Below are 16,328 nucleotides of genomic sequence, written 5' to 3'. Positions count from 1 at the left end.
GACTTCAGTATTACTGCGAGTGTGGTCGTGCATCTGGATGCACGGCTCTATCTACCATTTTAATGGCTTTGTTATCCCATTGTAAACAAATGAACTAAAACGTTCATTAAAAGAAAAAGCTTGGGATTGTTTTGCAGAGTTCTTTTCATATTCATCACTAAAAATTCATAGTGCTATTTAAACTGTAGAGACGATGCAGTAACTGTGTTCTGTACATGGTTCTTGTTCATTACTTCAAACTGTGATTTGGTATTTATCACATATGCTGGTGACACCTAGTGACATCCGACTGGTGGTGTGCCAGCCGTTGCATGGGTGAAATTACAGGATTAATTACCAGACTAATTGAAGGGATGAGGGACTGAGAAATGCTAAGATAAGTACAAAGCAAATAATAAATAGACCAAATGGAATAATTCAACTGATGCATTATTTTTTTTCTTTTCAGAGGCAAAAATAATGATCCACAATGCAATTTTATTATTCCTTTTAAGTGGTTTGATTTCAATGAGCATCAAATGTGCAAGTGTTAAGTTGCATTAATGAACGTTGTCTGATTGCAATATCTGTTGACAGAAGCAGATTATTTACTTTCCCTGTATTGTAAACAGTTCTGCAGAAAATCTGAGCTCCAATCAGGTCTGACTATAATAATAATTTGAGGAATCAATGACTAATATATAAGAAGAGCTGTATTTTCAAACATTGATCTTTGCATTGAATATATAGTTCCTTTTCTTTTTGTATTAGTTATATTAAATTCACTGGTTTTATGATAGGAAAAATGATTTAATTATCCGGATGTCTAAAAAACAAAGCACTGAAGACTGAATGAGCCCAACACCATATCTAACTGCAGCGCTGTGGTGCAGCATGTAAAATTGCTGCTGCTTATCTCCAGTGATCCGGGTTTAAACTGAACCTAGGGTGCTGTCTCTGTGGTGTCTACATATTATTCATGTGAGCATGTGCATTTCCCTAGGTGCCTCAGTTTCCTCTCACATCCCAAGGTGTGCTGGTAGATTAACTGAGCACTGTAAGTTTCCCTGTTAGAAGTAGTTTGCAGTACAAATGGATTTTGGTAAATTGATAAATTGGTTTATTTTTGTTACGAGTACAGGGGTACAGTGAAAAGCTTTGTTTTGTACGCCATCCACACATATCACTTCATTACAGCGTATATTGAGGGAATACAAGGGAAAACAAGAACAGAATGCAAGGTGGAGTGTTACAGTTACAGGAAAGTGCAGTGGAGGCAGACATTAGATACTTCATACTTTATTGTCGCCAAACAATTGATACTAGAACGTACAATCATCACAGCGATATTTGATTCTGCGCTTCGCACTCCCTGGATTACAAATCGATAGTAAATATTAAAAAATTAAATTATAAATCATAAATAGAAAATAGAAAAATGGAAAGTAAGGTAGTGCAAAAAAACAGAGAGGCAGGTCCAGATATTTGGAGGGTATGGCCCGGATCCGGGTAGAATCCGTTGAACAGTTGGAAAGAAGCTGTTCCCGAATCTGGCCGTACAGTCTTCAAGCCCCTGAGCCTTCTCCCGGTGGGGGGCGGGGGGTGGGAAGAAGGACGAAGAGTGTGTTGACTGGGTGGGTCGTGTCCTTAATTATCCTGGCAGCACTGCTCCAACAGCGTGCGGTGTAAAGTGAGTCCAAGGATGGAAGATTGGTTTGTGTGATGTGCTGCGCCGTGTTCACGACCTTCTGCAGCTTCTTCCGGTCTTGGACAGGACAACTTCCATACCAGATTGTGATGCAAGGCCATAACAAGATAGATTATGAGGTCAAGAGATCACTTTTGTACTAGAGGACTATACAACAGTTTTATACAGTCCTTGAGCCTAGTGATATGTGCTTTCAGGCTTTTGTAATTTCTGCTCAATGGTGGCAGGAGGGGGCGTGGAGTGAGATAGAGAAGAGAGAATGTCAGGAGTAGGTACGGTCTTTGATTATGTTGGTTGCCTTTCCAAGACATCAAAAAGAGTCCATGGGAGGCTGGTTTTCATGATGTGTTGAGTTACCACCACAACTCTTTGCAGTTTCTTGCGTTCACAAGCAGGGCGGTTGCAAGCTGAGTTGTGGGGTATCCAGAAGGAATGCTTTCTATAGTGCATCCTAAAAGTTGATGAGGGTCACAAGGCACATGCCAAATTTCTTCAGCCTCCTAAGGAAGTAAAAGCACTGGTGAGCTTTCTTGGCCATGATGTCTACATGGTTGGACCAGGACATGGCAATTGGTGACGGTCACTCCTAGCAACTTGAAACTTTCAAACCTCTCAAGCTCTGTTGATGTAAATAGGAGCAGTGTGTACTGGCCCCCTTCCTGAAGTTAATGACCAGCTCTTTTGTATTGCTGACATTGAGGAAAAGGTCGTTGTCATGACAACATGCATAAGGTTCTCTGCCTCTTTCCTGTACTCAAACACATCATTATTTGAGATTCATCCTACTACAGTGTTGTCACCTGCAAACTTGTGGGTGGGCTTAGAGCAGAATCAGGCCATGCAGTTGTGAGTGTATAGAGAGTAGGGGGCTGAGGACACAACCTTGTGGAGCACCTGTGTTGAGAGAATAATTGTGTTGAAAGTGTTGCTGCCTATCCCTACGGATTGTGGTCTGTGGGTCAAGTCAAGATCCAGGTGTAAAGGGATGTGGATGTGACAGAGACTATGTTACAGGGAAGTAAGTTAGGGAGCCATGGACACTGCCATGGTTAGGGTGCTTTCCCAGGCGGGCAGCTGAAATCGCACTTGTGTGGATGCACACATTCCATCCAATTAGGGTTTCCTTGTAATTGTATTTAACTCTCTTCCTCCTGCTTCAGTCTTGTCGAGCCTTGATTAAAGCACAGTGATGACAATGCTCCCTTCTTACCTTCGTCTACATTCCAGGATAGATGATTAACGACTTTGATCACCCCATTGAAGGAGCGTTATGAATTTAGTTCATGGTTACTGCCTTCATGCCACAGTCATGGCTTGAGTTTTTAGCTAGTTTGAGAGTTTTTAGTTTGCAACCCCGTTGGCCTAGCGTTTATTTTCCTTTGTTCTATACAGTTCTTATCAAAACTCAGTGAACCGTTCAGTCCTTGTCTGTGTCTCTTCCTCTGCACTTGGGCCGTCACTGAACTTGGATCAGCGAGACTTGATCTCTGTGCTCAGCCTGCGCTGGAAAGCAGTGATGATCTCTCGTTCCACCCCATCTCAACTGCAAGAGGACAGAACCTTACTGCATAAAGTTCTTAATGACCCTCTACCTTGGTGCAGTCCAGGAGTCAGTAGAGAGCCTCCTGACCACCTACTGAAAGGTCAAATACTCTTGTGAACTTGACTTCAAATTGCTGGAAACTCTGGGTTGTTCTTGTAGGCTGTTGAATAGGTTGAGTGTGGTCTGACTAAGAGATTCACCCTGTAAGCCGGCCTATCTGCGTCATCACTGAGCTGTCCTGGCTGGGCTTGGAAAGTCAGCTCACACTGGGTAATAAAGCTTTAGCAGCCATTGGGGTCATCGGAGTATCTGCCTGGTGGTAGAGTGCCTGGTTCAGGTTCGGAAGCAGCCAAGGTAACCAAGGCATTAGTGGCTGAAGCTGATCAGACTGTAATAAAGGAGGATGGGGGAGGTGCTGGTGTGGGAAGTGTGACTGCCCTGGTAGAGAGCTTCTGAAAAGCAGTAGTCAGAGCAGTCCGATCACAAACAAGAGAGAATCTGCAGATGCTGGAAATCCAAGCAACGCACACAAAATGCTGGAGGAACTCAGCAGGCCAGGCAGCGCCTATGGAGAAGAGTACAGCCGATGTTTCAGACCAAGCCCCTTCAGCGGGCTTGGAGAAAACTGTTAAGGAGTAGATTTAAAAGGTGGGGGAGAGGTGAGAGAAACACAAGGTGAAAGGTCAAACTGGGAGGGGGAGGGATGAAGTAAAGTGCTGGGAAGTTGATTGGTGAAAGAGATAAGAAAGTAAAGGGGGGAGAAGCACCAGAGGGAGGCAATGGGCAGGCAAGGAGATAAGATGAGAGCTGGATAAGGGGATAGGGTATGGTAAAGGAGAGGGCAGGGTACATTACTGGAAGTGTCATCTCACCTGGAAGGACTGTTAAGGGCCTGGATATGTTATATGTTATATGGATGGTAGTGAGGGAGGAAGTGTTGGGGCAGGTGTAACACTTGTTCCACTTGCAAGGATAAGTGCCAGGATGGATATCAGTGGAGAGGAACGAATGGACAAGGGAGTCACATAGGGAGCGTTCCCTGCGGAAAGCAGAAAATGGGGGTAGAGCGAGGGAAAGATGCGTTTGGTGGTGGGACCACTTTGGAGATGGCGGAAATGGCTGTGACCTGATTTTGGCTGGCTGTTATGAGCTGCTGAACTCTTGTTGTGAGTGCTGACATGAGTTCAGTGATAGTCCGAGTGCAGATGAAGAGGCACAGACACAGACTCTGTTCACTGTGTTTTGATCAGAGCTGTAGACCAACAGGGCCGCAAGCTAAAAACTGTCAAATTAACTAAAATCTAACACTGTCACTGCAGCTCAAAAGCAATAACCTAAAACTAAATTAATACTGCTCCTTTAACGGGAGTTATCTAAATCACTCATTTCTACCCCGAATGTGGATTAAGGTAAACAGGGAGCATTGCAATTGCTGTGCTTCGATCAAGACTTGACAAGACCAAAACAAAAGGGAGAGAAGTTAAACACAATTACAAAGAAACCATAATTGGCTTGAATGTGTGCATCCTCATGTGTATGATTACAGTCTTCTTTCAGCTGCCTGCCTACGTGAGCGCCCAGCAGTGTCTGTGGCAAAGCAGAGAGTGAGCACAATGCGCGATAGGAAGGATGTAATTTCACCGGAGAGGGTGCGAGGAGATTCACCAGGGTACTGCCTGGGATGAAGTATTTCGCTTATGAGGAGGGAACAGGGCTGGGTTTGGTTTGCTTGGAGCAGAATCAAGCAGAATGGTGTTGGGGGGTGTGCTATTCCTGATACAGGTATATAAAATTGAAACGTTGTATCATTTCTTAATGCATGTATGCATTTCTAAATGACAATAAAAGAGGACTGAGTGTTCTCATAATCTAATCTAAAATGATAAGGGTCAAAGATAGGGTCGTTTATGAGAAACTCTTCCCTAAAATGGAAGGGAAGAATCTAATGTGAGACACACAAATTTTAAGATAAGGAATAAGGAGGTTGAAGGGAATCTGAGGGGGAGTTGTTCCAGAGCATGGTTGCAATGCACTAATTAAAAAGGCAGTGGAGACAAGTATTCTCATATTTAAATAAAATCTGGATGAGTATTTGAATCACCAAGACATAAAAGGCCATGGAACAAGTACTTGTAAATGAGGTTAGTATAAGTGCATACTTGATGGTTGGCATAAATACGGTAGGTTGAACTGTCTGTTTCTCTGTTCCGTGACTCCATGACTCCTATGTACGGAATGTCTGGAGAGCCAGCATAGATTTGATGGACTGAATGGCCTGTGCCATGTGAAATTATGAAATATGGCATAAATTCAGCTCACCCACTCAAAAAAGGGCCATGTCACATGTAGATTACTTTCTCTGCCTATTTTTTATTCCTTCTCGTGCCTGGGCCCACATTGTGCAGTAACAGCAGGATGCACACCATTACAGCAGAAGGAATTTGTCAGCAGTTTCTGAAGTGCAACAAGCCCAGTTAAGCATGGACATTTGGAAGTTCCTGTCACTGTTCCTGGTTCCTCGATTAGTGGTCTATTTACAGGTCCCCTGGATTGGAATTTCTTCAGCCAGAGGGTGGTGAATCTGTGGAATTCATTGCCACAGACAGCTGTAGCGGCCAAGTCATTGGGTATATCTAAAGCACAGGCTGATAGGTTCTTATTAGTAAGGGTGCCAAAGGTTATAGGAAGAAGGTAGGAGAATGGGGTTCGGGGGAAAATAATCAGTCGTGATTGAAAGGCAGAGCAGACTCGGCGGGCCGAATGGCCTCACTCTTCTCTTACGTCTTATAAGATGATACCTTAACCTCACAATCCGCTTTGTTATGATCTTGCACCTTATTGTCTACCTCACTTTGTCTGTAGCTGTTACACTTTATTCTGCATTCTGTTATTGTTTTAACCTGAACCACCTCAATGCACCGTGTGATGAATTGATCTGTACGAGGAGCATGGTCAGACATCATCTTCCAGTTCAGTCACCAGAAATAGGTGAACTGGGGTACTTCCAAACTATTTCAGTTATGGCAACCCCGAAAATGTGATGTAACGATGAATAAGAAATTAGAGTTCTTAATGGTGCACTAACTCTATTTTAATATGTATGGGAAGTTATTTGGTGAAATGATCGTTTAAAAATGTCATTGGCTTTGTTTTATTATTAAAGAGCCATAATGTTTCCAGTTGTTTACTTACTCGGCTTCTACAAATCCAATTTTTAATTTCATTCTCATTAAATGTTTAGAAAGTAAATTAGAAATTAAAGCAGTCTGTTTCCTGTTTGCAATCGCTGGAAATTCTTCTGTGTGACTGACGACCCATCAGCTAATGACATCACTGTAGCCTGCAAAGAAACACTTTTAAACTGCTGCCTGTCAGCAAAGGGAAGGCCACCCCACAGAGATCACTTGAACCTTTATGGCAGTTTTTTTAAAGGTCAAAACCGAGCTCTGTCACTTTGTTCACTGTAAATTACTAGCCATTGTATCCAATCCTGGACATGTTATTTAATAAAGATATGCAGGGCTGGGAAAAAGAACAAGTTATCAGGAATACAGGAAATCTGTTTAATCAAAACTTAGGAGTGTAGCCCCACAGAACAGTAATACTTATATTATAGACAAGTAAGGTAGAAATTTTTGAAAGCTTGATGGAATAACTCAAGACGATCTGTCTGTGTTGTCAGAGGGGACAGTAGGACAATGGTTACCACAATGATTTGATTTGATTCCCACCACTGTCCATAATGTGTTCCTGTGTTCTCCCTGTGACCTTGTGGGTCCTGGGTTTGATTCCCACCGTGGTCTGTAAAATGTTTCTACTTTCTCCCTGTGACCTTGTGGGTCCTGGGTTTGATTCCCACCATTGTCTGTAATATGTTTCTACTTTCTCCCTGTGACCTTGTGGGTTTCTTCCAGGTGCTCTGGTTTCTTCTCACATTTCAAAGGCATATAGTAGGTATTACTGAATTATGTGCATGCTATGTTGATGCCAAACATGTGGTGACACTTGCTGGGTCTCAACTGTCCATCATGGCCTAGAATCTAGTTTCAAAGGTTCATTTAATGTCAGAGAAATGTATACAATATACATCCTGAAATTCTTTTTCTTTGCAACCATCCACAAAAACAGAGGAGTGCCCCAAAGAATGAATGACAGTTAAGTGTTAGAACCCCAAAACCCCCACAGCTGACCCCCATGCATAAACAGCAGCAAGGAACGATCCCTCCTCCCTCACCAGCAAAAAAAAAGCATCGGCACCCATCACCGAGCACTCAAGCATGCAGCAAAACAGCAATACAGACACAGACTTAGATTACCCCAAAGACTACTCGTTCACCCAGTAATTCAACACACCACAGGCTCTCTCTCTCCCTAATAAGGGAAAAAGAGGTGTCTCCGTCTCACAGTGAGAGGGGAGACATAACAAATAACTCGCTGATTTACAATGTTAAAAGTCCACTGTGTCGCCTTTTTCGAGCTCTTTGTCCAAAGAGCTCAGGTCTTTGGGCACACAGCCAGAGATCTTCTGTCTCCCACGATACACCAATTTGCTGCAGAGGCATCAACTTCAAGTCTGTCTGCCTCCAGAGCCATGAAATCCCAAAATTCCGAAGGTGAGCTAATCTCCTAGGCTGCATCCTTGGTATATCGAATAATGGCCGTCGTGAGGCCCCGAGAGCGGGTCCTATTCCCACAAAGAACACAAGTCAGCGTGTAACTCCAGGTCAGGGTCTTCAAAAGAACCCTGAAAGGGAAAAACAGAGATATTAAAGATAGAAATAGAGCTGTTTTTGTTAGGAGCCATTATCTCCTTAGCTCCACCTACGTGTGTTAGTATCTAGTTTAAGCTATTATCTTCTATTAGTGTCTCTAGATTAGTGTAAAGATTTTTACTCCTCATGTATGTGAAGGATGTAAGAAATAAAGCCAATTCAATTCAATTCAATCTTCACAGTAATTTAACTCTCTGTAGGAAAAACTCCAATATTCACCAGCAAATCACCTCAGTCAATCAGTTTTCCACTTTCTAATCTTGTGTATTGTCCTCACCTCTTGATACACTTTTATAATTTTATTTTATTCATTTAATTATATATAAATTTGTCAATAGCAGTTTAGGATCCATTTGATAGCCTTCAAGTTATTCATATTGTATTTTCATCACTTTAATAATCTAACTATGCATATTATGTATTTTATGACCTTCTTTTCATTGATATATTATCAGTCTTCAATATCCAGTTTAATCTTTCAAAACTTTCAAAGCCATGTCCAGTTTCATGCAAATCCCACTCCTTCTCCTTAACCCACAGGCTACACAACCACACACACACAAAATGCTGAAGGAAGGCAGTAGGCCATACAGCATCTGTCGAAAAGAGTAAACTGTCGATGTTTCTGGCCGAGACCCTTTATTAGTCCTGGTGAAGGGTCGCTGGAAACATCGATTGTTTACTCTTTTCCATAGATGCTGCATGGCCTGCTGACTTCAGGATCTTGGCTCGATAGGTCAACTGTTCAAAACCTGTCAATAATATAAAAATTGGCAAAGTGGTTTATAGGGAGGAGGAAAGGTTTTGTTATCAGAATGATGTGACTGGTCTGGTCATTTGGGTGAGGAAGTAACAAATATAAAATAGTGTACCTCCTTGTGTAGTAAAGAGAATTTAGTTCAGTGTAGTGTGAGGTCAAGTAATTAGACAATACACCAAAACAAGGATTATATAGGGAATATACAATGAAAGAGTGGATACCAAGAATGGTGGAGGGATGGGTCTTGTAGCATAAGTCCATAACCAAAGTCAAGTTCACTATGCGATGAACAACTTAACGCAGCAGACGAAGTAACACAGACAAAATGCTAGAGGAACTTAGCAGGTCAGGCAGCATCTGTAGAGAGGAATAAGCAGTTGACATTTTGGGATGAGACCCTTCATCAGGACTCAATCAAAACAAAATAGAACAAAAAAAATTTCATTTTAGTGCAAAGTGATTAAAATAGTCCATCCTTAAAGTAGTTGGACAGCTAAAAAAACACACACAATACAAAATATTTTTCTTTATTGTCTGAGATACAGAATATAAGTGCAGGGAGACTCGGCAAAAACTGGATTTGGTGCTTGTAAGGCTGCAGCTCAGGTACTATGTCGAGTACATTATAGGAAATATGTGATTGCATTAGCAATGGGGAGGAGGAGGTGTATGAGGAAAACTCTGGCTATGAGGATAGATGAGATTGACTAGAGTTTCTTCCTTTGGATCAAAAACATAATTGGAATGTATAAAATCACGAGGCACATCGGCTTAGTCGTTAGGAAGAAACTTTGCAAGAGGGGAGGTGAGGAAAAATGTTTTCACGCAGAAGTTGTGGGGTCCTGAAACTTGCTGCCTGAAAGGGATGTGGAGGCAGAAGCTCTTGAAAGATAAAAGGCTGAATAAGTAAGGAATCTGATAGGAGGGGAGAGTGGACCATGGGAGAAAGGGAAGGCGGAGGTGATAGGCAGGTGAGGAGAAGAGTTAAGAAAGCAGATTGGAAAGTTGAAGAAGAGGAAAGGGGGAGGGGAAAAAATTACCAGAAGTTGGAGAATTGATGTTCGTGTCATCCAGTTGGAGGCTACCTAGACAGAATACCAAGTGTTGCTCTTCCAATCTGAGAGTGCCCATGGCAGAAGAGGAGGCCATGGATTGACATTTCAGAACGGGGATGGGGATAAGAACTGAAATGGTTGACCGGCAGAAAATTCTGCTTTTTGTAGTTGGAGCTGAGGAGCTTACCAAAGCGTTCCCCCAATCTATGTCAGGTCTCACAATTGTAGAGGAGGCTGCACCTGGAGCACCAGATACATTAGTCGACCCCAACAGATTCGCATGTGAGACGTTGCCTCAGCCGGAAGGACTGTCTGGGGACTTAAATGGAGGTGAGAGAGGAGGTGAATGGGCAGGTGCAGCACTTCGACCACTTGTAGGGAGAAATGCCAGGAGGCAGAGTAGCGGGGAGGGACAAATGGACAAAGGAACCACAGAGGGAGAACGCTGCGCTACCCGCCCCCTGTCATTACCCCCCTCCCCCACCCACCTGGCTTCACCTATCACATTCTAGCTTGTCCTCCTCCCCTTCAACCACTTCTTATTCTGGCATCCTCCCCCTCCCTGATGAAGAATCTCAGCCCAAAACGTCGACTGTTTATTCACTTCCATAGATGCTGCCCGACCTGCTGAGTTCCTCCAGCATTTTGTGTGCATTACACAAACAATCTATTACATTTCAACCTAGTTTAGCTCCGCCTAACTTGGTCTAGCTTTCTGGATATATTTACCTAGCTGAATGTCTTTGTAATTACTACACTTAGTCTTGTCTCCAGTTTGAAAAATGGTGCTATCATTTTACCCAGCCTTCAGGTACTTGCTGTTCTTTGTGAAGTTTTGTTAAATTGCCATTGGATCATTTTCACTGCTCATTTCTTTTTCACTGACATAATTCTGAGTTATGTTATCAAAACCCAGACTTTTCAAATTAAGATTTGAGTTCTTTAAGAAAAGATTAAGTTCTAGAAATACTCAGCGGAACAGGCAGTAGCTGCAATGAGGGAAAGGGAACTGAATTCTTTACATGGGACTACAGATGCTGGAATCTGGAGCAACGAACAATCTGCTGGATGAACTCAGTGGTTCAAATAGCATCCGTGGAGGAAAAGGAACTGCCTGCATTTTGGGTCAGACCTCTGCGTTCAGTTTTGATGCTACCCAGTCAAGTTATTGTTTGCAGGCTGTCAAATAGGACAAGGGTAGAGACATTGGAAAGCTGACATACAAACTGAAGATAAAACATAGAACAGCACAGTACAGGAACAGACCCTTCAGGCCAAGATTTCTCTGCTAACCATGATGCCAAGTGGAACTATTCCTGTGCTTGATCCATATGCCGCCGTTCACTTCATACTCATCTGCCTAAGTGCCTCTTAAGTGTTGTTACCATGTCTGCTTCCACTAGTAACCAGAACACAATGTCCCAGGCAGCTATCAATCCCTGAGTAAAAGCGTTTGCCTCGCACATTTCCCTTAAACTTTCCTCCTCTCACTTTAAAGTCGTGTCTTCTAGTATTAGACACTTCTGCCTTGGGAAACAGACTTTGACTCTCTATTCTATCTGCTCCTCTCAGAGTTTTATATATTTCTATTAAGTCTCCCTTTAGCCTCCGGTATTCCAGAGAAAGCAATCCAAGTCTAGCCAACTTCTCTTTATAGTTAATACTCCCTAATCCATGCAGCAACCTGGTGGGTCTACTCTGCATCCACATTCTTCCTGAAATGAGGCAACCTAAACTGCACACACAGTACTCCAAGTGTGACCTAACTAAAGTTTTCTCCAGTTGAAACACAACTTCATGACTCGTACATTCCTTCCTCAACACCTGAAGGCAATCATAATGTTCGTCTTCTTTACCACCCTATGTAAAGTGGGTTCTAATCGATCCAGTTTCTGGGTTGATATCATTATTCATCTCTATAATCTACCAACAACTTAGAGAAAACAGAAAAGAGACAGAATTGCATTTATCAGCTTTTTATCACATCTCTCCAAGATACTTAGAAATGTTTCACGCACTGTGAATTACTTTTAAGTGTCACAAGGGAAACGATTTATTTTTAATTCTTCATGTGTTCATGGCCTGCTTCTTCTTTCATTTTCATGCCAGCCTTCATTCCAATTTCATTTGCAATGTTTTTTCTTCAGATTTTCATTCTATTTCACTTCATTTTTTAAATTAATTTTTGTAGAAAGCAGTTGTCACTGCTAGACCAGTATCACTGAGATCATGAGGAGATGGTGATCTTGGTAGGTATCTGCATTAGTGCAGAGGCCACCCAGATATCAAGTATCTAGTACTTAGATTTTCTATGGAAATAATATTACAGCTGTTGTAATTTATATCGTTCGTTAGAACAAATCACTCAGGCTAGTCTTGTCAGTAAAACTAGATGAGGTGGTGTAATATAGACCATCTGTTGTGTGTGTTATTCAGGGCCACATGGATTCCCAGTCCCACAAACATAACAGCAGCCTTTATTCTGTTTCATATATGGCTCTCGATGTATTGGTATAGAGGGAAAATAATATTGGGACAATGAATAGGACTACCAGCAATAATTGAGTCAACTGGTTGTTTTATCTGATCAGAGCCGTATATTACAGCGAGGGTAATCTATTTCACTGCCAAAGGCTTGGCCTTAATACCACCAAATGAACATCAAATCTACTGAATTCCGATTAATCCCAAATTGTACAGGAGGCTACAAGATCAATTCTAATTGTTTAATTTCTTCAACAGTTTAATATCTCATGTTCTAATTAATTTGCTGATTATAATTGTAATCAATAATGTATTTAAAGCAAATTTGATCTGTTTCATGAGGGCAGGACCTTAAACATCTAACCACTTCCAATAATGTTGTTATAGTAAGCCAGCAGCTGGTTCTTTCAAGAGTATTTTTATTCAAGAAAAAAAAGCAAGACAAGCATGTAATTGACTGAACAGAATAGCAAGCGAAGTAGAAAGACACCTCTTGCCCTCTGTCAATTCATTTATTCAGTATGTAGGAAAGTTTTGCACATTAAAGAGATGTGTTACCATTGGACTCATTCAAGCACCAATATCAGACCTGTATGCTAGAGCTTTACGACCATTCACGGAAGAATATGTTTCAGTCAGCCTAAGCTTTTTAGATTCTAATAAAATAACTTTGAAGATTCCCTTTTATCCTCGTGGCCTCCTCTTTAAGTGCAGAGTTGTTCCTGCTGGGAATGTTAGCAGTAGGTCCTCAACCACAACTAGTTGGGTCTTAGCCCACTTCCTCACCCCCTATCTGTTTTTCATTTGAACAGGCGTTTAAATGATCAAATTTGCCCCAGTAACAGACTGTTGTTGTTTCCGTAGCCAGCCCTATAAAATCATTGTGTTCTTATTTCTAGTGATACTTAGGTACGAGCAAAGAATATTGAAGAGTACAGCGCAAGAATGGGCCCTTTGGGCTATGATGTTGTGAATTACTAATCAAATGTCCAACTAAACTAATACGCCCTGGCTACACTATACCCATATCCTTCCATTTCCTACACATTCATGTGCCTAAGAGTCTCCTGAACACCACTATCATACTTGCTTTCACTATCACCCCAGGCATCCACCACTCCTTGTGTAAAATTACATCTCCTTTGAACTTAATCCTTCTCACCTTAAATACATGCCCTCTGGTATTAGACTCTCAACCCTGGAGAAAAGATGCTAGCTATCTCAAATAAACTCTTCTCAGGTTTCCAGCCATATTGAGGTACAAGTCTGTGTGAGTGGGTTTCCGATAGACTCCACGTCTGAGGCTACCGCCTGGTTTCCATTTTATTAGAATGTCCAGAAACAGGAGGCAACCACTCTTCTCCATCTCCGTTGTAAATTGAATGTTTGGATGTATGCTGTTCAGATGGTCGTGGAACTGTTGGAGTGCCATGAGGCCACACTATGGAGGTGTCATCGATGTATCTGTAAAAGTATTTGGGGAGTAATGGCAATAAACTCAGAGCCCTCTCCTCAAAGTCCTCCATGTAGAAATTAGCAACAGCCAGCGACAAGGGCGATCCATGGCCATTCCATCTGTTTGTTCATATTAGTTCCCCTTATTGAGGGAGTACATCAATGGAAGGGTGTGTTCAAAAAGGTCAATGGTATCCTTATCAAACCTTGACCACAAGAGGACCAAGCAGTCCTTAATGGGGACTCCTGTGAACAGGGTCACCACATCAAAACTGACCATTTTGTCCTCTGGGGTTATCTAGATGTTGATTATCATTTTACGAATTTCCAGTCAAATTTGGCTGGAAGTCTGAGAAGAGTTTATTCGTCATATATGCTGAGAAAGCACTAGATCCTCTTTCATATCAGCTATCTACTCATTCTATGCCTTCCACAATAAAAAAATTACTGTCAGATCTCCTTCTCCTGCCTCCATTGCCCCTCTCCTTATACTCTCTAATCCAGGCAGCATCCAGATGAACCTCATCTATACCCTCTCCAAAGTCTCAATATCCTCCTACCACGAGGTGACCAGACCTGAATGTAATAATACAGATGCAGTCAAACCAGAGCATTATATAGCTGAACTAGAGAAGTGTTATAGTTATAGAGTATGTTACAGAATTGTAGAGATTGTGTCACAGTCCTAGTAATTCAGTGACATTGATTAGTAATGCAGAGGAGATCAATTTAAACTACAATATTTAAGTTTCAATAAATAATTGTAAAGTTAATGTAAATTTGCAAACTTAATGTAAATAACTTTAATTCTTTGCAAGTTTAAATATATAAGAAGTCAGAAACATCTGGTATTGGTGTAAGTATCCCTGATGTTGGAATGCAAAAGATAGCCCACCGTCTCCGATTTAGGTCAAGAAACAACTTACCCCTGTCTGACCTAGGCAGAATGTGATTCTGGACTCTCAACCCTCTAACAGGTAGCAAATCAGATAGGTTCATTACAGTAAAGCACAGCTGCAGTGCTTTTTGAAGGAGGCCCACAAGCATTTTCACACAGAAACTAAGAAGAAGCAACAAGTGGCAGCTTTGAAGTGATACTTACATCTCAGGCAACTGATAAGAAGAGTAACGAGGAGAGATTTGGAGTAATTAAATCAAAGTGGTAATGCCATTGAGTTTACTCGGGTACTTCAGAAACAGCTGACCCTTGACTGAAGCTTCAACACAACATTCCAGTAGCCCAACACAGAGGAAAACTGACTGTTTTCCCTCTCACTGAATCACTTTGAAGTTTTAACTCCTGCAGCTTCCATTGAAGCAGCTCTGGGCCTTTGGCCTCAACTGAAGTCTCTTGTATTCCGAGACAAGGAGCAAACCATACTCCCGTGTCTCCTTCCTGGTAAACAAATAGTCATCTTGAATGCACTTTCTTATTTTATTAACAAGAGAATTCACAAAATTTACAGAGAATATTTCAGACTATCGTTTTTATTAAAATATTGGAGAAATACTGAACATTTCAGCATGATCCAGCAATCAGATAAATAACATGCATATCTTCAAAACATCCATCAATAACTTGATCATTGAAAGAAGCCCCTTTGAACTTTTTCAATAACAAGTGTGCGTATTGGTAATTAAAAGTCACAGCAGTCCCCTCAATGGATGGCTTTAGCTTTTTTGTTCTTAAAAGCTATAGGATGTCTGAGACACTGTTCTCTACAATCACTGGAGTGTTAGCAAGGAAGGTGCTCTGAGGTACAGCTGTATTTGCAGTGAGCTAATTCAGGGACACTTTAGACTCTGGGCTCTGATAGACACATACAACCCTGTGCTGAGGAGTACAGAGGTCAAATGTCACAATCTCCAGGATTCAGCAGTGGAATACGACTGCTCACTCAAGCATCCAGACAGAGTTCCCATTCTCAAGGACCAGTTGTTATGGTCAGTCCAGAATCATGTCAGCATGTGAAATGACACAATGGTGTAACTATTGTTGCAGAAATTTTGTTCTTTAATAAGATCAGAAAATAAACAAAGGATGTAACGCACACAAAATGCTGGAGGAACTCAGCAGGTCAGGCAGCTTCTATGGAGAGGAATGACGAGCCCAAGTTTCAGCCAAAGCATTGGCTCTTTATTCCTCTCTATAGGTGCTGCCCGGCCTGCTGAGTTCCTCCAGCATTTTGTGTGTGTTATTCTGGATTTCCATAATTTGCAGAATTTGTTGTGTTAAAATAGGTGTTGTAGGCAAGATTGTCATTCCAAGGGCAACAGATAGATAAGCACTCTCACTGAGAGTCTCAGCTTTACCTGTTATATTACTGGCTTCAACTGATCCATTGAATTCCAAACTCAGGGTTCTCTCTCTTGCGTGTTGATCCCACGTTTGTGTTTATACATCAGCTGAAGTCGCCCGTTTATTTGGAGAACAGATGAGACTATAGATGTCGGAATCAAAACACAAACTGCTGGGGGAGCTCAGTGAGTCAAGCTGCATCACTGGAGAGAGACATGCAGAGTTGGTTTTGGGGTCAACACCCTTATCATGATAAGGGCCACAGTGTTAATA

At 41.8% G+C, this 16,328-nt stretch overlaps 1 protein-coding gene across 1 annotated transcript in view; it reads left to right on the top strand.

Annotated features, from left to right (window-relative positions):
* Window positions 1–16,328, top strand: part of LOC134358184 (glutamate receptor ionotropic, delta-1-like) — a 901,838-nt gene that overhangs the window by 714,594 nt on the left and 170,916 nt on the right. The window lies entirely within an intron of this gene.

This window comes from Mobula hypostoma, chromosome 18 (assembly GCF_963921235.1).
Source record: "Mobula hypostoma chromosome 18, sMobHyp1.1, whole genome shotgun sequence".
Taxonomy (NCBI): domain Eukaryota; kingdom Metazoa; phylum Chordata; class Chondrichthyes; order Myliobatiformes; family Myliobatidae; genus Mobula; species Mobula hypostoma.
Note: the sequence above shows the minus strand (reverse complement) of the source record. Positions and strands in the feature narration are given on the sequence as shown.